At 40.8% G+C, this 25,842-nt stretch overlaps 2 pseudogenes; one reads left to right on the forward strand and one right to left on the reverse strand.

The window, feature by feature from the left end:
• LOC139450920 (uncharacterized) overlaps positions 1-20,394 on the forward strand; it is a 32,178-nt pseudogene extending 11,784 nt beyond the window's left edge.
• LOC139449759 (uncharacterized) lies at positions 1,794-3,219 on the reverse strand (annotated as a pseudogene).
• Positions 20,395-25,842: the final 5,448 nt, after the last annotated feature.

Here is a 25,842-nt window from a genome sequence, read left to right on the forward strand (position 1 = left end):
CCAGTCGCCGGTTGATATTCTTCCGCATCCCCTCGATCTTTAGTGGGTCCCTGGCATCGTGCCAGTAGTGCCTGGGCAGCATTGAGGATACGATGATCTTGGTGTCAGGAAGCTGGAGTTGTATCCGAAGGATTGATGCCACCATGTCAAGGTAGAGTTGGCTGCCCTTGGCCGAGCACAGGTCGTTGGAGCCCAGGTGAATGATGAGAGCTCTGGTGCTGCGCCGTGTCGCCTTGACCTGTGCATCTAGAATGGTGTCCAGCTCCTTCCACCTCATCCCCCCTCGTGCCAGCCATAGCATCCTCGGTTGGTTCGGACTGGTGCCCTTCAGGAGCAAGTACTGCCGTACCCTGGCCATGTAGCTGGATCCCACCATCCAAACTCTTGTAGCTGGTGTGCGGACCGGAACTGGTGCAAGGCATTGATGCCTGTTTGGTAAGTGGCCCATGTATTAGTAGACAGAGATTGTTGTAGGAGTCTGCCGGCTTCCTGCGTCAGATCAGCCATATGTTGCACGGGATAGGTGTGGGGTTCTGGTCCGCAGCTGGTGCTGCCTCTCGGAAGCGTTTGAGCTGAAACCTCGAGAGAGCATCGGCAATAGTGTTAGCAGTGGACATACATACTTTGCCTTAAACATAATATTATATCGGAGGCACTGCAGGATTAGGCGAGGGAGTAGGCTCATCACTCTGGGGGCCTTGGTTGACTGCTTGTTGATTATTGTTACGACGGCTTGGTTGTCGCAGTAAAAGAGGACCTTTTTGTTTGCGGGTTGCTTGCCCCAGATTTGGATGGCCAGTGTGATGGGGAACAGCTCCAGGAGCATCAAGTCCCGTGTAGTTCTATCCGTCACCCACTGGGGTGGCCATGCGCCATTAAACCATTTGCCCTGCACGAGGCCCCAAAGCCGGCCCCACCCGCTGCGTCTGAAAACAGCTGGAGGAAATCGCTGTCCACCCATAGTTGGTCCTGAAACACTGAAATGCAGTTATAACTCGTAAGAAATGTTCACCACATTTGTAGGTCTTCCTTGACCCAGTTGGTAATCCTAATGTGGTGAAATGGTTGCTTACCTTTGCTAAGCAGATCGATTGAATGCCCTTGCCATTGGTATTGCCATTGGTATAGCCCTGCACATAAAGTTAAGCTTGCCTATGAGGACAGAAGGGCACTTTTTGTGACCTTGATGTTACCTGTTGACAGGATGTCTTGGATTTCCCTTGTTGCCTCCTTGATCTTGGGACTCTGGGATTCTGATCTGCATTGCAATGGTGTCGATTTCCAGCCCTAGGAATGTCAGTTTGGTTGTGGGGCCCACCGTCTTGTCGTGTGCAATAGGAACCCCAAGCTGTTCTAGTTCTACGCATCCGTTGAGGTTGTCTGAGCAGTGGCTGGTGCCTGCTGTGCCCCCCGTTAGGAAGTCATCCAGGTAATGCATGATCTGACACGTTGGAAGATGCGATTGCATGCACCATTGCAAGAAGGTACTAAACATTTCAAATATGGCGCAAGATATGGAGCAGCCAAATGGTAAGCATTTATCTAAATAGAACTCACCTTCGAATCTGATGCCTAGCAGCTCGAAATCGGATGGGTGGACTGGTATAATTCTAAAGGCCGACTGAATGTCGAATTTTGCTAGTAGTGCTCCCTTTCCCAGTTGTTGAACCATATGGGTAGCTTCATCAAATCTTGCGTACACAACGGAGCAGGCCTCTGTGTCTATGAAGTCATTTATAGATTTACCCCTGGGATAGGATAGATGGTGAATTAGACAGAATTCCTCCGCATGCTTACCCAGGTGCTGACCGTATCCTGGCTGCTTCTTGGGCACCAGGCCTATTTGGGATACTTGGAGGTTGTCCAGGGGGGTGTCCTTGAAGGGGCCTGCCATCCTGCCAAGGTCGACTTCCTTTTGTAGTTTTTGTTTCACGTAGCCTGCTGTGTCTTGGTGCAAGTTTCATGCCAGGCGACCCGTGCGGCTTCCCTGGAACTCGAGCTTAAAGCCAAAGCTAAAACCTACCCATAAATAATTTGCATCTCTGTAATTGACCCTAGCATATTGGCGTAACCAGGGTGCCATTTCATTGAGAACCACGGGGGAAGGGGCCATTGAATTTACCTGCCTTGACGGCTGGTTTTCTGTTAGGGTAAGGCTGATTGGGCTTGGATGGTTTCAGTTGGACCCCATTCCCTCGAAAGCAGGTCCTAGAGCTATGGGAATGTTTGCCACACTTACCGCATTTGTGAGTGTACTTACAGTTGACCCTGCTACAGCCAAATTTATTGAAATCCCCGCATACCTGACTGGCGATGTCCCCCTGTACGTGTGTCATTGCGCCCCGTCCGCCTGATTCTGGTTGTCGTACCAGCTGTGTGACCATGTACTTCAGCCACAACTCCCCGATGATGCTGTCCCAGCGTCGTGAGGGGTCCCTTGACATTCTGTGTCGGAATTGTTGGTCGTAGGTTGACCAGGCATCCCCCCCGAATCGAAGTGCCGCCGTTCTTATGGTTTCCATGTAGGACAGCAAACCCTGGGTTGTGCCTACTAACATATATACACATGAAAATGTGGAAAGCTGAAGTCCAGCTTGCCAGGGACAGGCGCTTTGGTTGCTGCTTTATTGGTTTAAAAATTACCTTACCTGAGGAGTCGTACGCCATGGTAATCATACCGTCCTCGTGACTTCCCTCGGTGTTTGGTAGTATTGTGCCGAGGTCGACATACTCGCCACGCCAGATTTTTTCCCTCACCTGTTGTTTGACGTGCACGTCTATTCCATCCGCATGGAAGGATAGGGAATCCCCGTATCCTGCGATGTGATTGGCTGGCCAAGCCGCGTCACCGTCGGCCTCGTTGTGAGCATCAGGGATTCTCCCTATGTTGGGCGAAATGGCGGGAGAACTAAAACCAAGCCTTACCTGTTGGTTTGCGCTAACCGGGCCGGGCGCTGAATGTTCCAGTAACTGGAGTATTTTTTCCAGCTGCTCTTTTACCTGGGTAGCCGAGTTGGCAGCCTGCGCGGCATTTACAAGCTGCGCCGATTGCACGTTAATTCTGTTGCCACCTTCGATATTTCCGTAATTGGCAGACTCACCATCAGCTGTTGCCTCCTGTACAATGCGTACTCCCGGGGTTTGTCTTCTGGTTGTCCTGGCCTGCTTGGCTCCCCTCACAAGCTTGTGGTTGACGGCTGCTCTTCTCTTGGGAGGCATCACGAAAGGTCGAGGTGGTGATTTGGTATACCACAAGCATAAAATTGTCCTGAGGGTGAAGTTTGGGAGTAGAACGGAATAAATGCGATACGGCGAGTGCTGAAATAGATGGTATTCAAAGCGTAATCGGCGAAACGGTCACGATTGTGTCAATGCGATACGGCGAGTGTTGGAATAGATGGTATTCAAAGCCTAATCGGCAAAACCGTCGCGACTGGGTACAAAGGAAACGTACAAAGCGAAAGCGATTAGATACAGTGACACACGTGTGTACTTGGAGAAGGGCTGTTCGCGAATGACCGACTAACAAAGGGCGGGATGATGCTTGCGCGGGATTATTCCACGGGCACGGTGCCAAGTGGTGGCCCGGGGGTGATTGAGTTATGAGGGGTGATTGGGTTACAGACGTAATTAGCCCATGGTTTGGATACGCATGATAAAGTCATTTAGTAGTTAGTACTAAATGTAATTATTGTAGTCATTGGCACGATAACACAGTTATATGATATAAGACTATTTCGTCGTAGTCGAGGCTGGGTACACATTGAGGTTACATTGACGTAAATCAACTTTTATGTCTCACTTGAGAGGTTTATGTTACTGCTATCAGATGTTCTTGGACAAATCGACCCCCCTCAATCCTGACTGTCGCTTAAAGTTTGCAATGTGTGAGACAGGAAAAGTAATTTTGTAAAACTTTAATTAAATTTAATATCTAATACTTATCCTGTCTCACTGGATATATTTCCGCCAGTCCAACCCTTCTCAGGATCGACTCATCCGATTGGACTTCAGCTTCAGAGGACAAGAAAAAGAGACAAATGCAATGTATGAGACAGGATAATTATTAAATATTAATGTAAAATAAACAATTTTCAGGTATAAAGCATTTTGTAATAGCATTATGAAGGAACAATTTAAGAATTGACTTATAATTTTTATTGTCACTATATTTAGCTCACCGGGTCCTTCGGACCAAGGTGAGCTTATGGGATACTGTGGCGTTCGTCATCCATTCGTCGTCCGTCCGTCGTCAGTCTGTCCATTGTCCTTCCGTCATCCGTCGTCAATACGTCAACAACTTATTCAACCGACTTCTTCTAAAAAACAAACTGGAAATTAACAGAATTTGACTGGAAGCATCCCTAGGTGATGGTGATTCAAAATTGTACAAATGGAGGGGCTAACCCCCAAGGGGCTGTGGGGCAGGACCAAATAGGGGTTATTTGGCTGTATTGCTTTAAACGACTTCTTCTCTGGAACTAAGAGATAGATATCAACCATATTTGGTTGGAAGCATTCCTAGGCGGTTGGGTTTCAAAATTGTACATATGGAGGGTCTGACCCCCCCCCCAAGGGGTTGAGGGGTGGGGCCAAATAGGGGTAATTTGGTTATATTGCTTTAAGCCACTTCTTCTCTGGAACAAAGAGATAGATATCAACCATATTTAGTTGGAAGCATTCTCTGGAGGTGATGATTCAAAATTGTACAAATGGAGGGGCTTATTGAGTCTGGACCAGACAATCCAGTGATTGATATCAAGAGCATCGATCCACTCAATTTGGATCGATGACATGCATCAACCAAGTCAGCGGGCCTGACTACCCGATCTCGTTAGTCGCCATTTACGACAAACATGATCGCCTTTTATGGCAAGCATGGGTTGCTGAAGACCTATTCTACCCCGGATCTTCATGGGTCTATAACCCTATGTACAATTGAGAGTATAATGAGAGGAATGCACATATGCTACAAGGATTGGCCCTTCTGTTCATCTGTCTGGCACTCCCAAAGGAGTTAGAACCTTGACCATAACATGCAAACCAATATTATCCCCACCCTATAATAAACAGATACATTGTATACATTTGTTTGTTATGAAAAGACTAATACCTTTGATATGATATATCCTGGATCATAACATGGAAACGGTTCAGATCTTTATGTAACATTTGTATGTAGAGAAATACACGTTCATGCTGTCAGATTTGCCATCCACACATTTTAAATGCTGACAGTCAAAATTACGAAATATTTGCAGTATTATATACATGTACAATGCAAATGTGTATTATGTCATGATTGCGTATACAAAAAACTACTGTTATAACGAACTCAAAGGGACCACTAATTTTAGTTTGTTATAACCGTTGTTCGTTATAAGGATGTATGCAACATATACAGCAAATGTATACAGCAAATGGCCGGAACCAAAAAGACCAGTTTGTTGTATCCCTCAGTTTGTTATAAGCATGTTCCTTATAAACATAGTTTACTGTATATCCAGGTGAGCGATACAGGCCCTGTCGGCCTCTTGTTTATCTGAAGGATGAAGATCTAGATCTACACACAATTTTATTTAGTGTCCAGTGTTTATGTCATTTCCAGAACATGGTCTCGTCAACACGTCAATTTTGCAGTCATGTGACCAACCTTCCGTCTAATGGAAAAGTTGTCTATAGTGTAAACATTGAACTTAACAATCATAACCATGATATCTTCTGAATTAAAAGTCAACATCTCGGCATCTGGAGTACATGTATCTGCAAAATCACATGCCATAGTGTGTAAATGGCAAATTAGTGATAAAAAATAATATGAATGGATCACTGAGATCAGTTAATAGTCCAGATGTTTGTGAAATAGGGTAAGCATGTCCCGCTCTATCGATGGTGAGTGGCACCACCGTTTTAATCAGCCGGCAAATCACTAGATGCCAACGACTCAACAAAATGGGCTTCAGTACAGCAAGGGCAAAATTGTGAAAACCCATTGACAGCGACGGGGAATCCCCTTAAATGCTTGCATTTGATTGGTCGATGCTTACTATAACATTTCACCTTGCAAAATCTGTCTGCATGTGTAAAAGTATATGTAAAATTATGTAGTTTAGTATACAGCAATATGTGTATGTATTATTTTTGCAACAATAAAGTTCAGTTCATATATTCAAAACGTCAAAACCCTTCTTTTTCAGGCAAATTTCGTATTATACAACAATTAATACTCCCTTCTTGTCATTCATGTTTCATGGTTTAAACCTACACTTATGTATTTGTTATTCACATGATGCTCAGTTAATGACTTTATTACAGGTATTATTTGTGGTGGAACTACTCAGATAACATGCCGAACACTATGCAAACTATCTCAATAACGTTCACCCCTGCCTCTAAGGGTGTCAAGGATATGTAGCAATGAGTGGTTGCATTTGGAATTTAAGGATTAACTGATATGTTGATTGGTTAATGCACTGTTATTAGCACGGTAATTTTGGCAAAACGAAGTGTTTGCATGTGTAGGTTTACTACAGTAGACATCAACTGTCTTTAACTTGTCTAATGTACTTCCCTGGTTTATATGACACAAGCTTTTCTTTTATTGCAGATACATGCCATCATCTTCAAAATCTTATTTGTGAGTATTTTCTGCATCCCTTAAAGTGTTTATTATTCTTTTGTTGAACATATAAGGTTAAATTTGTTTTCTTCTGTATAAAAGTGTGGATAATCAACAAATAAATGTACATCGACAAATAAGCAGCTGACACCTGCAACCAGTCACCTAAATATTTGGAATAATTCAGCACACTTCATTCACATCAAACAATCATATTTGTTGATGTAGCTTCCAGGACTATTATACACACAGTAAACACTTCAAGCACATTCATTCATCTGAAACAGCATGTTATTTGTTAGAGAAGAGAATATATGGATGTCAACTTCTTTATTATGAGGAACACAACGTGTCAGGTGCCTTACTTACTTATATTGGAGATTTAACGTGCGCTTTCCGACTGCAAGCGTATGTCGCACACGGGCCCGGCCAGGCCATTTAATGTGTTTCCGAAAAGGGGAAAAGTGAGTTTGTGCAACCCAGGAGGGGGCTTTAGGGGTTGCTTATATAGTAATTTTGAGATTTGGAATGAATGCCAAGAGTGGGTGGAGGACGAACTAAGGGAGCTGTGTGTGATGGGTGGTTGTTAGATTAGGTAGTTTGGGTTTTATTATTTTATTTGGGGTTTAAATGCGACTAATTAGTTTAGTTAGTTTTTTTTTGAGTACTTTCCTGATTTGGCTATTTGAGTTTTGGTATATATTTTGCCATTTTTTGTTGATTTTTTGTTTAGTGACACTTTTGATTTCTGACTTTGAGCTGGGTAAGTTTAAGCTTATTTCTGTGAGTTTAAGGGATAATTTTGCTGCTTTGTCTGCGTTTTCATTTCCAAAGATTCCTATGTGGGCGGGGATCCAAATAGACTCTATTTGTTTACCTACCTTAGTTAAGTTGTTTTAGCTTTTGAGTATTTGATTTATTAGTTTGGGGCGGTTTTTAGTGTTTTTATTTTTGAGGGCTTGTAGTCCACTGAGGGAGTCGGTTAGGATGAGGATTTTTTTGGTGTTTTTTAGATTGCTGATTGTGTAGTGTTGAGGCCATGCCCATGAGTTCGGCCGTGAATATGGATTGGTTGTTTGGGAGTCGGTAAGATTGGGTGTTTTTGGTTGGTTGTGCGATGTGGACTCCGAAACCTGTGTGTTTTGAGATCGGATCTGAGGATCCGTCTGTGTATATGTGACACCAATTTGGCCAATTTTCGTGTATGTATGCTAGTGTGGTGGTTTTAGCGATGTTAGGATAGGTCTGTTTATTTAGTGTATCGGCTAGTGTTGTGTCTATTTTTGGTATTTTAAGTTTTGGAGTGAAGATATTGGATGATTTTGGTTTTGTTTAAGATTATTTATTTTGTGTTCATTTGGGTAATTGGTTATTCTTTGGGAAATTGGAGTAAGTAGTGGATTTTTCCGGGCTAGGGCTTGGTTTCTAGGGCTAATATTGTTTTTTATTAAGTTTTCGATTAGAGTATTTGATTGGGAAGCGGCCCAGAAGTTTAGGTAAGTTGTTCCCTACGTAGTTTAAGTGGCATTTCTCCTGTTAAGGCCTGGAGTGAGGTGGAGGAGGTGCCATGTTGAGTTTGTGTGATTAGTTTTAGGGCCTGATACTGGACTGAGTCTAGTTTTTTAATGAGAGAGTTGTTTAAGGTGTTGTAAATGGCACTGCCATAGTCTAGTTTGGATGTAACTAGTGATATATAGAGTGAGAGGAGGGTGTTTTTTTAGGCCCCCCAGTTGGAGCCGGATAGGCATCTTAACATGTTTAGGTCTTTGCTGCATCTGGTTACTAGGTTTTTAATGTGAGCATCCCAGGTGAGATGTTCATCGAAGATTAATCCTAAGAATTTGGTTTGTTTTTGAAATTTGATTGGTTTGTTGTTTAGTTGGAGGTTTAGGGAGGCGGGTTGTATATTGTTGTGTTTAAATACTATTCCTGTGTTTTTTTCTGAGTTTAGGGAGAAGCCCTATTTGTCTTCCCATTTTTGTATTTTATTTAGAGATTTTTGTAGTAAGATTTGGGCCATTTTAATGCTTTTAGTGCGGATCTAGAGGGCTCCATCATCTGCGAATTTTGATGTGTTTACTTTGGGGGATACTCCCTCGAATAGATCGTTAATCATTATATTGAAGAGTGTCGGGCTCAGGATGCTTCCCTCGGGAGTGCCATTTTCTAGCGGACATTGGTCCGATAGCATTTGGTCTATGCCCACGATGATTTTGCGGTTTGTTAGGAAACTTTGGATGTAGTTAATTATTTGACCTTTAAGACCTATTTTTTGTAGTTTTTGTATTAGCCCGTTATGCCAAACCATATCGAGCGCTTTGGAGAAGTCTAGAAAGATGCCTGTAGTATATTGTTTGTAAAGTTGGCCTGTTTTAATGTCCTGCTCTAGTTGGGCGAGGTAATCTAACGTTGAGCGTCCAGAGGTGAAACTGCTTTGGTCTGGATTTATTATGTTGTTTTGTTCTAAGTAGAGTTGTAGCCTGTTTTTTGCCATTGATTCCATTACTTTGCATAAGTTAGAAGTTAGTATGAATTAGCCTGGTCAGGTGGTTTATTGGGTTTGGGGATTGGTATGACCAGGGCTTGTTTCCAAGGTGATGGGACCTGTCCGTTTAGGTATATGAGGTTATAGAGTTTTAGAAGAGTTTGGAGTAGTTTTGGTGGTAGTTGTTTAATTATCTGGTATGAAGTAAGGTCTAAGCCTTGGGCTGTGCCCTTTTTCCTATTTTGTAGGACGTGGAGTAGTTCTTCCATTGTGAAATGGAGATTAATTTCTAGGTTATTATCTTTTGGCTCTTTGGTAAATTTGGTTTCTGATTTTAGTTGTTCCTTGAATTTTTGGTTGAAGTTGCTGTTGCTACTGACGGCCGAGAAGTGATTTGCTCGGTTATTAGCCTTTTGAGTGGGGTTTGTTGAATTGTTTATGTTGCCCCTAATGACATGGATTTTGCGCCAAACTGTTCTGGCGTCTGTATGATGGTTAATTTCTTCGCAAAAAATTTCCAGTCTTTAGTTTTAGCTGTTTTAACTAAGCTTTGTACTTTGTGATTTAGTTTGTGTGTTATTTTTAGGCGTTTGAAGTCACGTTTGGCTTTATTGAATGCGGATTTGCGTTTACGTCTAGTATGTTCTATCTCCTCGTTCCACCAAGGAACCGAGGGTTTGCCTATGTTGGTTTTTTGAAAGGAATGGAGTTTTTAGCTGCGTTTATTTTATAGTCAGTTAGGTTTTTACAGTAGATTTCGGGGTCATTACTTTCTAGGTCAGCTAGGTTAGCCTGGTTGCAAATTTCCTGAAATTTGTCACAGTCGGCTTTGGTGTATTGAAATTTAGATTCCTGGTTTTTGGTTGGTGTTGGGATGTTTATGTCTCCTATAGTTATATTTATAGGGAAGTGGTCACTACCTAGTGGTACTCCGTGTACTTCCCATTGAACACTTTGGGCTAAATCTGGGGTGCATATGGTTAAGTCGATAGCCGACATTTTGTGGTGTATTTTGTCGTATCTAGTAGGTTGGTTGTTATTTAGTAGTATTAGGTCATTTTGTTCTATCCATTCTGAGATGAGTTTTCCGTGTTTATCAATTTTATCTTCTATACCCCAGGTAGGGTGGTGGGCATTAAAGTCTCCTAGGAAGATTGTAGATTTATTGCCTATTTGGAGGAGGGTGTTTAAATCCTCAAGTTTGACCTGCTTTTCTACCCAGTGGTATATATTTATGATATTAATTTTTTGGTTGTTATTTGTTATTTGGATACCGTTTGTTTCTAGATTTGGTGTGTTTATGAATGAATGCCATGAGGCAGAGAGCATGTATATGTACATGTAAGGACAACAGAATTAATAAGATAACAAAAGGTGGAAAATAACAAAGGGTAGAAGCTAACAAAGTAAGCCAACAGATGATTGGCACTGATAGGTGATTAGCAATAGACAATTGAAGCCAACACTTAAATTATCTTAGCTAAGTAATTGGTAATGGGTACTGGCCACTGGACAAATCGGGGTGGAGGGGTTGGGTGTGGGTGGTAATTAGCACTTAAGAAAATTGTGGCCAGCTAGGTAATTAGCCCCGACAGAGATCTAAGCAATAAGTCCCAAGCACAAGGCAGATAGGTTCCCTGGTCACGGTTCATGGCTGGCTGGTGTCTCCTGATGTCAATGGTTTCTTGTAGTTTTCTTTGTCGCCAGCCGCCAGTTGTTGTTGTTGGTAGACAATACTTTGGTGGCTTCCCAAATGATGTTATGTTTTTTGTTCTTCACGATGTGTTCAGAAATAGCGGATTTCAGGTCGAGTTTGTTAATGGAGGTCCGATGTTCTTTAAGTCTTGTGTTGAGGGGTCTGAGGGTTTCTCTAATGTACTGGTGGCCACAGTTGCAGGGGATCTGATATATACATCCTCGGGAGTTTGGACTCGCGCTGTTTTTGCCTCTGCCATTAGCTTGTAGATAGGTCTTGATTGACTTGCTTCTAGAGAAGGTGACATCTATGCTTGCTTTGTTCTTGAAGAGGCGGGAAATCTGATGAGTGACGGGGCCTTGGTAGGGTATGGTGATCGATTCTGATAGGCGCCACCTGAAACCATCCACAGATAAAACAAGCTGTCATCACCACCCTCACCTGACGTGCCAAATCCATCTGCCACACTGATGCCCTCAGCAGTGAACTGGACTACTTCACTTCCCTCAACAGTTATCCTGCCCACCTAGTCTCCGAAACCATCCGTAAGAGCCTCAAGAACTCCTACCCCAGGCCCAAACCAGCTCCATCACCTATCAGAATCACTCTCTGCCGCATGGCATTCATTCACCTGATGAGGAGTAAGCATATACTCCGTAACGTTCTGTTCCTCATAATAAAGAATGTCACGCCGAAGACCCAGGTTCGATTTCCGACATGGGTACAATGTGTGAAGCCCATTTCTGGTGTCCCCCGCCGTGATATTGCTGGAATATTGCTAAAAGCGGTGTAAAGCCATACTCACTCACTCATAATAAAGAAGTTGACATCCATATATTCTCTTCCTTATGTGTATCACTTCTAAATGCCTTTCAAAGACCTGATGTTATTTGTTGGCTGCCAACATCTAACACGAAGTAAGACGAGTTCTATGGATGAACAACTTCTTTATTACAATATTACAATAAGTGCCAATATAGTTGTTCATCCATAGAACTTGTCTTACTTCATCACACCAACTTCTAAATGCCACTCAAAGAAGGAACATCTAACACTTCTTGCTAATGCTGCTGGAAAGACAAGTGAGGAAAGGAATCCTAAAGTACTGTCGAAAATGCTAGAAATGTGCTTACCTGACTTCATTTAACAAATTCAGATCACAGGGTTATGTAAATGGCATATATCAAAATATTGCAAATCTACCTAATCTAGCCTATCCCGACACTGCAATTAGCCTAAAAAGGTACTTTCAAAGGTAAAATTATGATAAACAGAAAATATTTGTGTGTTGTCATGCATATGTGACACTTTGCATTTCTGTTAGAAATGTGTAATATGCACAAGAAAATGCGGACTGTCACATGCGGTCTTAGTAAGGGGTGCGTACATAGATTACTTACAGATTGGTGTGGAAGTTGGTCAGGAGGTGCTTATTGGAGCAGGGTGCTTAACATGCTTGATCTAGTGAATACGGTACATTAAACAATTTAAGTTGTAGCAGTATCATGAGGGATACATGTGGTTTTATGTGTCCCACGTTTGATTTTATACCAAGAGCTGGAGGCAAGTGGTATAAAACCTAAAGAGGGACCATAAAACCATATGTACAAATCATGATCCTGCTGCAACCAATATTTCTTACTGACATGGCTTAAAATTACATTGTAAAAGAATTCAAACAAATTCAAAATTGATAGAAAACAGCTGTCGAATGAGCTGAAGTTAGCTTGTAAATGACTTGTTAAAAGCGTCAAGCGTTTTGTTTTGAAGTCGAGTATAAGGGATTTATTCTCCCGCTGAGAAATTATTTCCCTCCAAAGCGGGTTATACAATATTTTATCAAGATCACATGAACCAATCATTCTGAGATGAAGGTATGATAATGGGCTGTATTACATGAGGTAAATAACATGTACAGACAAAGCAGCTGTAAACATACTTTACATCAAGTACATATAGTGTGCTGACCAAACTATGACAATGCATGGTTTTATGTTACATTATATTCCAGTTTAACTACAGTAACATGTGAATGCATTTTAGCAATTGTTTGGTTTTCAGCTGAAACAGGACTAATGATTAACTCAATGGATGCCAGCAAGCACGTGTCAACACACGCAGAGGGTGCTGCCTACAAGCATCTGCTGGAACAAGGCTGTGTGGTCATCAGGGGAAGATCAGGATCTGGGAAATCCCACATGGGATACACTCTGTTACAGAGGGCATCGAAGCAGTTCCCACGGAAACCAGTAAAGATCTCATCACCTGATGAATGGAACTATCTACCCAAATCAAGTAATCCTAAATCTGATGTTGCTATTGACAAATACATTGTCATGATTGATGATATTTTCGGATCTACTAATCTGATTCAACACAATTTGGACCAGTGGAGACAGAAGTTTGACCTTGTGTGGCCTCAGGTGGAATCTGGACAAATCTGGTTAGTGTTAACAACAAGACCAGAAATAATTACCCTGGCAGGATCAAGCTTTCATAGGTATAACATATTTACATCTTCAAGAAGTATTCTTTTGGATGAAAAATTACACTGTCTCACACAAGACGAAAAATTTGAATTTTTGGACAAACTGTGTGGAAAATTTATAGCATGTGAGGAAAGAATTTGGATAGCAAAGACAGACACTGCTCTTGGCTTTCCACAATGTTGTATGTATTTTGCTTCTCATAAACACATACAGGAAAGAGGCTTAGCCTTTTTCCTCAATCCCTTTGAATTTATCAAACAAGAGATTGATTCTGTGAAAAGGAGTCAAAAAGATAGCTATTGTGTGTTGCTCATGGTTCTGGCATATGATGGACAGCTTCCAAAAGGAATTGTGAAAACAATTAGTCCTCCTGAAGAGTTTACAAGTCGATGTAAGCAAATGATGAAAGCTTCTGGTTTGAAGGAGGAACCAAATATGAAGGATATTCTTCAATCTTTGTGTGGTGTTTACCTGGACAGCGATGGGAATTGTTATCAGTTCTCACACAGGTCAATACATGATGTCTTGTTTGTGGATTTATGTGAGTCATACCCTGATTTGGGAATAGACATGAGCACGCCATCTATGTTAGTTGAATATGTTCGAACTACAGATCGTAGATGTGAAATGCTAAATGTGGTTGTTTTGGATAAAGAATATTATCCAAAACTGGCAAACAAACTGAGAGAATATCTGTTGGACGACGACAGTCGATACATTGTATTGGCCCACCCTTCACTTAAGGATGAAAAAATTGTAACGCTTTTTAGAGGATGGAATATTAGCATGGTACCATTGCGAGTGGAAAAGAATTTGTGGAAGTTTTATATGGACGATGAATTTTCTACTGTCTGTAATGTATGTGAAATCTCTGTTTCTGATATGTCACACATCAATCACATTAGCTATAGTTATTTCCTCTCCCATGCCATAATGGCAGGTATGACAAAGTTTGCTGAACACATCATTCACCAAGTCAGTACTTCCACTGATGCTGAAACCCAGTCTATGTTTGATGAAGCCTTAGTGTGTGCTGTGTGCATGGGCCAAAACAGTGTAGTTGACATATTGCTTAGAAAAGGAGCACAACCATCACAGTTATGTCTTGATGTTCTCAGTGCTTCACCAGAAATGAATTTTGATAATTCTTCAAAGTTGGTAAAAATGATCAAACCAACACCAGATCGCTTGAAACTGATTTTCTTCAGTGTAGTTCTGCTTTGCAATGTAACTTTCCTCAGAATTATAATTAAAATGTGCACTGAAATATTGGAAAATCCCAAACATATTTACAGCCAAGCCATTTTAGGTCTTTGTACAATTCTAAATAGAAATGTTGCATCCAAAACATTTTACATTGTCAAGCTAAACAACAAAATACCTGAAGATATATCCAGCACATTTTCCAGAGCTGTTGATGTTATGTCACTTCTTCACGAGGAAGGGGGGGGAATCATGGATATTGATGAAATGTTTACTCTCGCAACTCAAAAATACGCCCCAGATACATTGATAGAATTAATCCATGTGGGCTTTCAGATTCCCCCTGCTCATCATGATGATATACAATCCAGTGTGTGTCACAGTAAGAAGTTCCATCAACTGTTAGAATCTTTGATCGACAAACTAGCTCCAGTACAAATAAAAAACAGAACTGTGAAAACTCTTCTGCATAAAGCAGCATGGAGTCAGTGCAAGATATGTATCAAGATGTTGATTTCAGATGTGGAAGGAACTGACAGTGATGGTAACACAGCTTTACACTGCATGATAAAATCTGATGAAAATCACGACCATGAAATGTTAGAATTATTAATGGAAAAGACGAATCACAGACACATAGAGAACAAAAGTGGTGAGTTACCTCTCCACATTGCAGCAAGAAGGCAGTGTAAGGTGTGTATCAGTCGTTTGCTCAGGGAGGTTGATGTAAGTAAGGATCATGCAGGTAATCCTGTACACTGTACATTTGATGAAGGAGCTTCAAGCCACAGAGATGAATCACGTGAACATGCCTGCCATGTTGGGAAAGGGTCAGATGTGATTATGAGACAGACAAATTCACCATGTAAAGAACGTGGGGATATGTTGCTCCCAATGTCTGATATAAATGATCAGGATGAGGCTGGGAACACTGCACTGCACTATCTGCATCCTGATAAAAGTTATCTTCCGACCAAAGTTGAACATGTTTGCCAAGAAACGTGTCCGCTCTTTCTTGACAATGGGGCAGATGTGCACATAAAGAACAATGAAGGACAGACAGCTCTGCACTTGGCAGCAAAGGCAAATTGTAAAAACTGTGTGGAAATGTTGTTACCAATGTTAGATATACATGAACAGGATTGGGCGGGGAACACTGCACTGCACTATCTCATTCACAATGTATCATATTTTGATGGAAGGAATGAATGTTTAGACCATGAAACATATCAGCTCTTTCTTGACAGTGGGGCAGATGTGCACATAAAGAACAAGGAAGGAAAGACAGCTCTGCACTTGGCAGCAAAGGCAAATTGTGAAAGATGTGTGAAAATGTTGCTGCCACTGTCTGATGTAAATGATAAGGATGAGGCGGGGAACACTGCACTGCACTATCTCATTCCCAAAGTATCACATTTTGATGAATCACATCATTATGGAAGGAAGGAATGTTTAGACCATGAAACATATCAGCTCTTTCTTGACAACGGGGCAGATGTGACCATGAAGGACACGGATGGAAAGACAGCTCTGCACTTGGCAGCAAAGGCAAATTGTAAAAGATGTGTGAAAATGTTGCTGCCACTGTCTGATGTAAATGATAAGGATGAGGCGGGGAACACTGCACTGCACTATCTCATTCCCAAAGTATCACATTTTGATGAATCACATCATTATGGAAGGAAGGAATGTTTAGACCATGAAACATATCAGCTCTTTCTTGACAACGGGGCAGATGTGACCATGAAGGACAAGAAAGGACAGACAGCTCTGCACTTGGCAGCAAAGGCAAATTGTAAAAACTGTGTGGAAATGTTGCTCCCAATGTCTGATATAAATGATAAGGATGAGTTGGGGAACACTGCATTGCACTTTCTGCATCATTATCAAAGTTATCATCTGACCAAAGTTGAACGTGTTTGCCAAGAAATGTGTCCGCTCTTTCTTGCCAATATTGCAGATGTGCACATAAAAAACAACGAAGGAAAGACATATCTGCACTTGGCAGCAAAGGCAAATTGTAAAAACTGTGTGGAAATGTTGTTACCAATGTTAGATATAAATGAACAGGATTGGGCGGGGAACACTGCACTGCACTATCTCATTCACAATGTATCATATTTTGATGGAAGGAAGGAATGTTTAGACCATGAAACATATCAGTTCTTTCTTGACAGTGGGGCAGATGTGCACATAAAGAACAAGGAAGGAAAGACAGCTCTGCACTTGGCAGCAAAGGCAAATTGTGAAAGATGTGTGAAAATATTGCTCCCAATATCTGATATAAATGATCAGGATGAGTTGGGGAACACTGCACTGCACTATCTCATTCACAATGAATCATATCACTTTGGAATGAATGAATGTTTAGCCCATGAAACATATCAGCTCTTTCTTGACAGTGGGGCAGATGTGCACATAAAGAACAAGGAAGGACAGACAGCTCTGCACTTGGCAGCAAAGGCAAATTGTAAAGGATGTGTGAAAATATTTCTCCCAATGTCTGATATAAATGATCAGGATGAGGTGGGGAACACTGCACTGCACTATCTCATTCACAATGAATCATATCATAATGGAAGGAATGAATGTTTAGCCCATGAAACATATCAGCTCTTTCTTGATAATGGGGCAGATGTGCACATAAAGAACAAGGAAGGACAGACAGCTCTGCACTTGGCAGCAAAGGCAAATTGTAAAAACTGTGTGGAAATGTTGCTCCCAATGTCTGATATAAATGATCAGGATGAGGTGGGGAACACTGCACTGCACTATCTGCATCATTATCAAAGCTATTATCCGACCAAAGTTAAACGTTTTTGCCAAGAAACATATCAGCTCTTTCTTGATAATGGGGCAGATGTGCACATAAAGAACAAGGAAGGACAGACAGCTCTGCACTTGGCAGCAAAGGCAAATTGTGAAAGATGTGCGAAAAATTTGCTCCCAATGTCTGACATAAATGATCAGGATGAGGTGGGGAACACTGCACTGCACTCTCATTCACAATGAATAATATCATTATGGAAGGAATGAATGTTTAGCCCATGAAACATATCAGCTCTTTCTTGATAATGGGGCAGATGTGCACATAAAGAACAAGGAAGGACAGACAGCTCTGCACTTGGCAGCAAAGGCAAATTGTAAAAACTGTGTGGAAATGTTGCTACCAATGTCTGATATAAATGATCAGGATGAGGTGGGGGACACTGCACTGCACTATCTGCATCATTATCAAAGCTATTATCCGACCAAAGTTAAACGTTTTTGCCAAGAAACATATCAGCTCTTTCTTGATAATGGGGCAGATGTGCACATAAAGAACAAGGAAGGAAAGACAGCTCTGCACTTGGCAGCAAAGGCAAATTGTAAAAACTGTGTGGAAATGTTGTTACCAATGTCTGATATAAATGATCAGGATGAGTTGGGGAACTCTGCACTGTACTATCTGAATCATTATCAAAGCTATGATCTGACCAAAGTTGAATGTGTTTGCCAAGAAATGTGTCAGATCTTTCTTGATAATGGGGCAGATGTGCACATAAAGAACAAGGAAGGAAAGACAGCTCTGCACTTGGCAGCAAAGGCAAATTGTAAAAACTGTGTGGAAATGTTGTTACCAATGTCTGATATAAATGATCAGGATGAGTTGGGGAACTCTGCACTGTACTATCTGAATCATTATCAAAGCTATGATCTGACCAAAGTTGAATGTGTTTGCCAAGAAATGTGTCAGATCTTTCTTGATAATGGGGCAGATGTGCACATAAAGAACAAGGAAGGAAAGACAGCTCTGCACTTGGCAGCAAAGGCAAATTGTGAGAGATGTGTGAAAATGTTGCTGCCACTGTCTGATGTAAATGATAAGGATGAGGTGGGGAACACTGCACTGCACTATCTCATTTACAATGAATCATATTATTATGAAAGGAAGGATTGTTTAGCCCATGAAACATATCAGCTCTTTCTTGACTACGGGGCAGATGTGACCATGAAGGACACGGATGGAAAGACAGCTCTGTACTTGGCAGCAAAGGCAAATTGTAAAAGATGTGTGAAAATGTTGCTGCCAATGTCTGATGTAAATGATAAGGATGAGGTGGGGAACACTGCACTGCACTATCTCATTTACAATGAATCATATTATTATGAAAGGAAGGAATGTTTAGACCATGAAACATATTAGCTCTTTCTTGACAGTGGGGCAGATGTGCACATAAAGAACAAGGAAGGACAGACAGCTCTGCACTTGGCAGCAAAGGCAAATTGTAAAGGATGTGTGAAAATATTTCTCCCAATGTCTGATATAAATGATCAGGATGAGGTGGGGAACACTGCACTGCACTATCTCATTCACAATGAATCATATCATAATGGAAGGAATGAATGTTTAGCCCATGAAACATATCAGCTCTTTCTTGATAATGGGGCAGATGTGCACATAAAGAACAAGGAAGGACAGACAGCTCTGCACTTGGCAGCAAAGGCAAATTGTAAAAACTGTGTGGAAATGTTGCTGCCACTGTCTGATGTAAATGATAAGGATGAGGCGGGGAACACTGCACTGCACTATCTCATTCCCAAAGTATCACATTTTGATGAATCACATCATTATGGAAGGAAGGAATGTTTAGACCATGAAACAGATTAGCTCTTTCTTGACAACGGGGCAGATGTGACCATGAAGGACAAGGATGGAAAGACAGCTCTGCACTTGGCAGCAAAGGCAAATTGTAAAAGATGTGTGAAAATGTTGCTGCCACTGTCTGATGTAAATGATAAGGATGAGGCGGGGAACACTGCACTGCACTATCTCATTCCCAAAGTATCACATTTTGATGAATCACATCATTATGGAAGGAAGGAATGTTTAGACCATGAAACATATCAGCTCTTTCTTGACAACGGGGCAGATGTGACCATGAAGGACAAGAAAGGACAGACAGCTCTGCACTTGGCAGCAAAGGCAAATTGTAAAAACTGTGTGGAAATGTTGCTCCCAATGTCTGATATAAATGATAAGGATGAGTTGGGGAACACTGCATTGCACTATCTGCATCATTATCAAAGCTATTATCCGACCAAAGTTAAACGTTTTTGCCAAGAAACATATCAGCTCTTTCTTGATAATGGGGCAGATGTGCACATAAAGAAGAAGGAAGGAAAGACAGCTCTGCACTTGGCAGCAAAGGCAAATTGTGAAAGATGTGCGAAAAATTTGCTCCCAATGTCTGATATAAATGATCAGGATGAGGTGGGGAACACTGCACTGCACTATCTCATTTAGAATGAATCATATTATTATGAAAGGAAGGAATGTTTAGACCATGAAACATATCAGCTCTTTCTTGACAACGGGGCAGATGTGACCATGAAGGACAAGGATGGAAAGACAGCTCTGCACTTGGCAGCAAAGGCAAATTGTGAGAGATGTGTGAAAATATTGCTCCCAATATCTGATATTAATGATCAGGATGAGGTGGGGAACACTGCACTGCACTATCTCATTCACAATGAATCATATCATTATAGAAGGAATGAATGTTTAGCCCATGAAACATATCAGCTCTTTCTTGACAGTGGGGCAGATGTGCACATAAAGAACAATGAAGGACAGACAGCTCTGCACTTGGCAGCAAAGGCAAATTGTGAAAGATGTGTGGAAATATTTCTCCCAATGTCTGATGTAAATGATCAGGATGAGGTGGGGAACACTGCACTGCACTATCTCATTCACAATGAAACATATTATTATGTATGGTATAAATGTTTAGCCCATGAAACATATCAGCTCTTTCTTGACAGTGGGGCAGATGTGCACATAAAGAACAAGGAAGGACAGACAGCTCTGCACTTGGCAGCAAAGGGAAATTGTGAAACATGTTTTGCTACCATTGTCTGATAAATGATCAGGATGGGGAACACTACACTATCTAAGTTGCAGTCATTCATTGTTTGTGGAAGGCTTAAACATTCAGACCATGAAACATGTCATCTCTTTCTTGACAAGGGGCAGATGTACACACCAGGTCAAGAAAAAACCCAGACAATTCATGTGGCAGCAGAGGCAATAATTATTTGGCATTTCCTGCTGTTCATATCACAGAAGCAAGACAAGCGGGTGAAATTTGTTTGACGGGAAAGTAAACATATATATTCTATCTTTATGAAATGAAACTGTTTAATTTGTTCGATGCTTATGTAATCATAATTTGAAATCAAATTTCTGTCACCTGGTGTCATCACTGGTGCAGAGGGGGTTTGGAGAAAAAACACAGCTCATAATTGTGTATAAATAAGAAACTCAGCCTACATCTGCTTGAAAAAATATAACTAAGCCTCAATAAAATAGTCCTGACCGCGATATGGCTGTGCTAATCAATACAGAGTATATCGTGAGCAAAGCCATAATCTTTGACAGTGAGAAATGATCATGAGAAACAGTATGCCTGTAACTGCATTTATTAATAATAATTTCAAATCTTTCATTTCAAGAGGCCATTAACAATTGTTGACTGCGATGTGAAATGACCAAAACAGCATCATTTACCCTAACTTGGAAAAGAAATACAATATAAACATATGTATAAAGATAAATAGTTTATTGCAATAACCTAAATTGGCGAGCAATAGAAACGTTACCAACCAACATTGTTTATTCCTAAAAACAGAACAGGACCCATGTCAAGGAAGATGTGTTCACTGTCAAAAGATATGAAATGTTAACATCATTATGTACATCAAACAAGTTCTGTCATGAAAATCATGTTGGCCTAAAATGTACCCCATTGCAGTTTGAGATGCATCAGTTGTGAGGATGAAGGGTTTGTTTTGGATTGACAGGAGTAAAGTTGACACAATGGATGTATTGTGACTGTATTGACAGGAGTAAAGTTGACACTTTGTACATAGATGCATTGTAACTGTATTGCATGGAGCAAAGTTGGCGCTTTGTACATAGATGCATTGAGTCTGTATTGACAGGAGTAAAGTTGACGCTTTGTACATAGATGCATTGAAACTGTGTTGAGAGGAGAAAAGGTAACACTTTTGACATAGATGTATTGTAACTGTATTGAGAGGAGTAAAGTTGGCGCTTTGTACATAGATGCATTGAAACTGTATTGAGAGGAGAAAAGGTAACACTTTTTACATGGATGTATTGTAACTGTATTTACTGGAGTAAAGTTGACACTTTGTACATAGATGTATTGTAACTGTATTGACAGGAGTAAAGTTAACACTTTGTACATAGATGTATTGTAACTGTACTGCGAGGAGTAAAGTTGGCGCTTTGTACATAGATGTATTGTAACTGTATTGACAGGAGTAAAGTTGACACTTTGTACATAGATGTATTGTAACTGTATTGCGTGGAGCAAAGTTGGCGCTTTGTACATAGATGCATTGAGTCTGTATTGACAGGAGTAACGTTGACGCTTTGTACATAGATGCATTGAAACTGTATTGAGAGGAGAAAAGGTAACACTTTTGACATAGATGTATTGTAACTGTATTTACTGGAGTAAAGTTGACACTTTGTACATAGATGCATTGAAACTGTATTGAGAGGAGAAAAGGTAACACTTTTGACATAGATGTATTGTAACTGTATTGAGAGGAGTAAAGTTGGCGCTTTGTACATAGATGCATTGACTCTGTATTGACAGGAGTAAAGTTGACGCTTTGTACATAGATGCATTGAAACTGTATTGAGAGGAGAAAAGGTAACACTTTTGACATAGATGTTTTGTAACTGTATTGAGAGGAGTAAAGTTGACACTTTGTACACAGATGTATTGTAACTGTATTGACTGGCATAAAGTTTATACTTTGTACATAGATGTATCGTAACTGTATTGAGAGGAGTAAAAGTAACACTTTGTACATAGATGCATTGAAACTGTATTTAGAGGAATAAAGGTAACAATTTGCACATAGATGTATTGTAACTGTATTGACTGAAGTAAAGTTGACACTTTGTACAAAGATGTATTGTAACTGTATTGACAGGAGTAAAGTTGACACTTTGTACATAGATGTATTGTCACTGTATTGACTGCAGTAAAGTTGACACTTTGTACATATATGTATTGTCACTGTATTGACAGGAGTGAAGATGACACTTTGAACATAGATGTATTGTAACTGTATTGACAGGAGTGAAGATGACACTTTGAACATACATGTAGATGTGTTGTAACTCTATTGAGAGGAGCAAAGTTGACACTTTGTACATAGATTCGTTATGACTGTATTGACAGGAATGAAGATGACACTTTATACATAGATGTATTGTAACTGTATTGACTAGAGTAAAGTTGACACTTTGTGAATAGATGCATTGTAACTGTATTGACAGGAGTAAAGTTGACACTTTGTACATAGATGTATTGTTACTGTATTGACAAGAGTAAAGTTAACACGTTGTACATAAATGTGTAACCGATGTATGGTGGCTGTACTCACCAGAGGAAAGTTGACTCACAAAATAATATTTCTTTGTTATAGTTTGTAAATATATGTACAGCTAGATTGAAGTTGTACATAGATGCATTGTTCATATGTTGGATGAAGTAAAAGAGTTTGTAGACAGATGCACTGTGACTGTACCCATTAGGACAAAGTTGACACTATGCTTACATTATACTTTTGTACACATTGTGAATATTGACTTTAATTATTGTAGCAGAGTGTTGATATGGACACACTGGAAATGTAATGACTATAGAAAGATACAATCCTACTGTACCGACTACAGTAAAGTTTACGCTTTCCAAATAGACACATAGTTTTGTTTGTTGTTTAACGCCGCACTCAGCAATATTCCAGCTATATGACGGCGGTCTGTAAATAATCGAGTCTGGACCAGACAATCCAGTGATTGACATCATGACCATCGATCCACGCAATTGGGATGCAATAACATACATCCACCAAGTCAGCGAGCCTGACCACCTGATCCCGGTAGTCGCCTTTTACGACAGTCATAGCCGCCTTCTACGGCAAGCATGGGTTGCTGAAGACCTATTCTACCCCGGAACGGGTCAGGCACATAGTACATGAAACTACATGTACTGACTGTAGTAAAATTGACACGTCTGGTTCAGACTCTCTCGCACTTGATTGTCTGGCCACAACTTGGTGTTAGGCAACAAACACATTATTTTTCATGCAAATTGTTTGAGTGGCGGTTGCTACTCACGGGTAGCGAACTTTTTTGCAAACACCTGGTGTCATCAGTGATTTTTAGCGATCCTGACATATAATTTTCACCACTAGAAGCCTGTAGACATTATTTCGGCAGCAATTCAGGAATGATTGTGCTCTGGTGTTGACTTTTTATATTGTATACGGGTAAATGTGTAAATGTATTTGCAGGAGCAAACTTGACCTTACATAAGCACGTAAGAGACTGGATTCTGTGTAGTCGATTGGCACTTTGCATTGTCATTGTTTGGCAAGTTTATATGATTGGACCTGCGTGACTGGAGTTAAATTGATACTTTGAGACATAATTAAGATGTACTGATAATCATTGTATAATTATTGACCAACATTAGACATAATTTGTACTGTGTACATTTCTCTGTAATTATCTTCGTCCTTCCTCTTTGACAGGTTCCATATTCCTGTTTATTTTCACTTGATTGTTTGTCACTTTCTTGAACTCCATGTGCACTTGGTGATAATAAACAAACTGTTTATGTTTTTTTCTAATTACTGTATAATTTGTCGCTTACTTATTCTAACAACTAAGGCGCCGTGAAACAAAAAACAAAAAATATAAATTATATTTCTTCATCTCAGACCTTATTGACTCCATGATGTATTCAAACCACACTGACAGGACAGTATGTTCCATTACATGAAGGAGCATGGGTGGCCGAGTCGTCTCAAATGCTTAAATTCGCTGTGCAGAGTTGCGTCCCTTGGGCACGCCAGAAACCTATGATTGTGGGTTCGCCCCGATTATGTTTCTAGGTTTGTCAGCACCATACCCGTGCTCGTGGGTTTCATCGAAGTGGTAAATGCCTGAGACTTGCATCACTTCGGGCTTTCCTCTCACATTAAGTTGACACGCCATGATATAACTGGATTACGCTTAAAAGCGGTGTTAAACCCAACACACTCACTCTAACGACTAAGGACTAGGGAGTATATATGGTCAAACCATATATGGAATACCAACAAGGCTACAGTGGTACTGCATGCTCACAATGGTAGTGACTGAAACTGTGAACAATGGTACAAAAGTACAGCCAACCAACAATGATAGTGACTACAATTGCCAACTGAAGCCCAACAGTGGTAGTTACTAAATGGACAACAATGGTTTCATTGTTCTGCATCTTAACAATGGTAGTGATGTAACTCACCAACAATGGTATTTGGCCACAGGAAACGAAATCAAAGGAAATAAGGTCAGACGCATAGTCTGATCACCGAATCGTAATTAAGCAGCTTGTACGACAGGCAATTCTACCCAAGAATGGAAGACGACATCCCAGTAGAATGCAAGTGCCTGGTGCAGCCAGACATGAATGAATGAAATCTTTGAGACAAATATGACAATATTTTTGTTGATTGTTTACAGACGCACTTTGCATGGTCCTGCTATATCATGATAGCCTGTATATAATCACATGTGGATGGGTGAAAGAGTGGCCAAGTCTTAAGGCGCCAAAATTCGTTGTGTGAAGTTGCGACCCTTTGGGCAAGCCAGAAACCTGTGGTCGTGGGTTCGAATCCCGGTTCGTCCTGATTATGTGTGTAGGTTGTCGTGGATTTCACCAAAGTGGTAAACGTCTCAGGCCGGCATCACATCGGGCGTCCCTCCAACATTAAGCTGACACGCCGTGATATCAGGGTAATACTGTTCAAAGCGGTGTTAAAACCAACTCACTCACTCACTCTGACAATCCATTGATTGATATTATGAATAACGTAACATGCCACTGGGGTATAATGACACACTATCAACTGTGTCTAATCCTGATCCATGAAATCGCTGCTCAAGGCCAAGTTGCTTTTTTAATCCCAACATTTCAACCTCAATTCTCTATGTGGTAATGCCCAAAGCCCAAACTAGTGCTGGAGGTGTTTAGAGTAGGTTGGATATTTGCGACAAGATCTAAACCCTCCAAAGAAAGGCTGCGTTAAATAACTTATCAAACAAACAGAATTTAACTCATGTAGTCAGTTGGAGGACCACAAGTCAGACAACTCAAACTCAACCCCCCTCTTCTTACACATGTGCTTATATTTAAACAGTTTGACGAAAATGTTGCTAAGCATGGCTAATGAGTCATAACAAGTATTCCATATCCCACAGGTTGAGTGACGATGA

The sequence above is a fragment of the Haliotis cracherodii genome, unplaced genomic scaffold (genome assembly GCF_022045235.1).
Source record: "Haliotis cracherodii isolate W230 unplaced genomic scaffold, xgHalCrac1.p SCAF_8, whole genome shotgun sequence".
Taxonomy (NCBI): Eukaryota; Metazoa; Mollusca; class Gastropoda; order Lepetellida; family Haliotidae; genus Haliotis; species Haliotis cracherodii.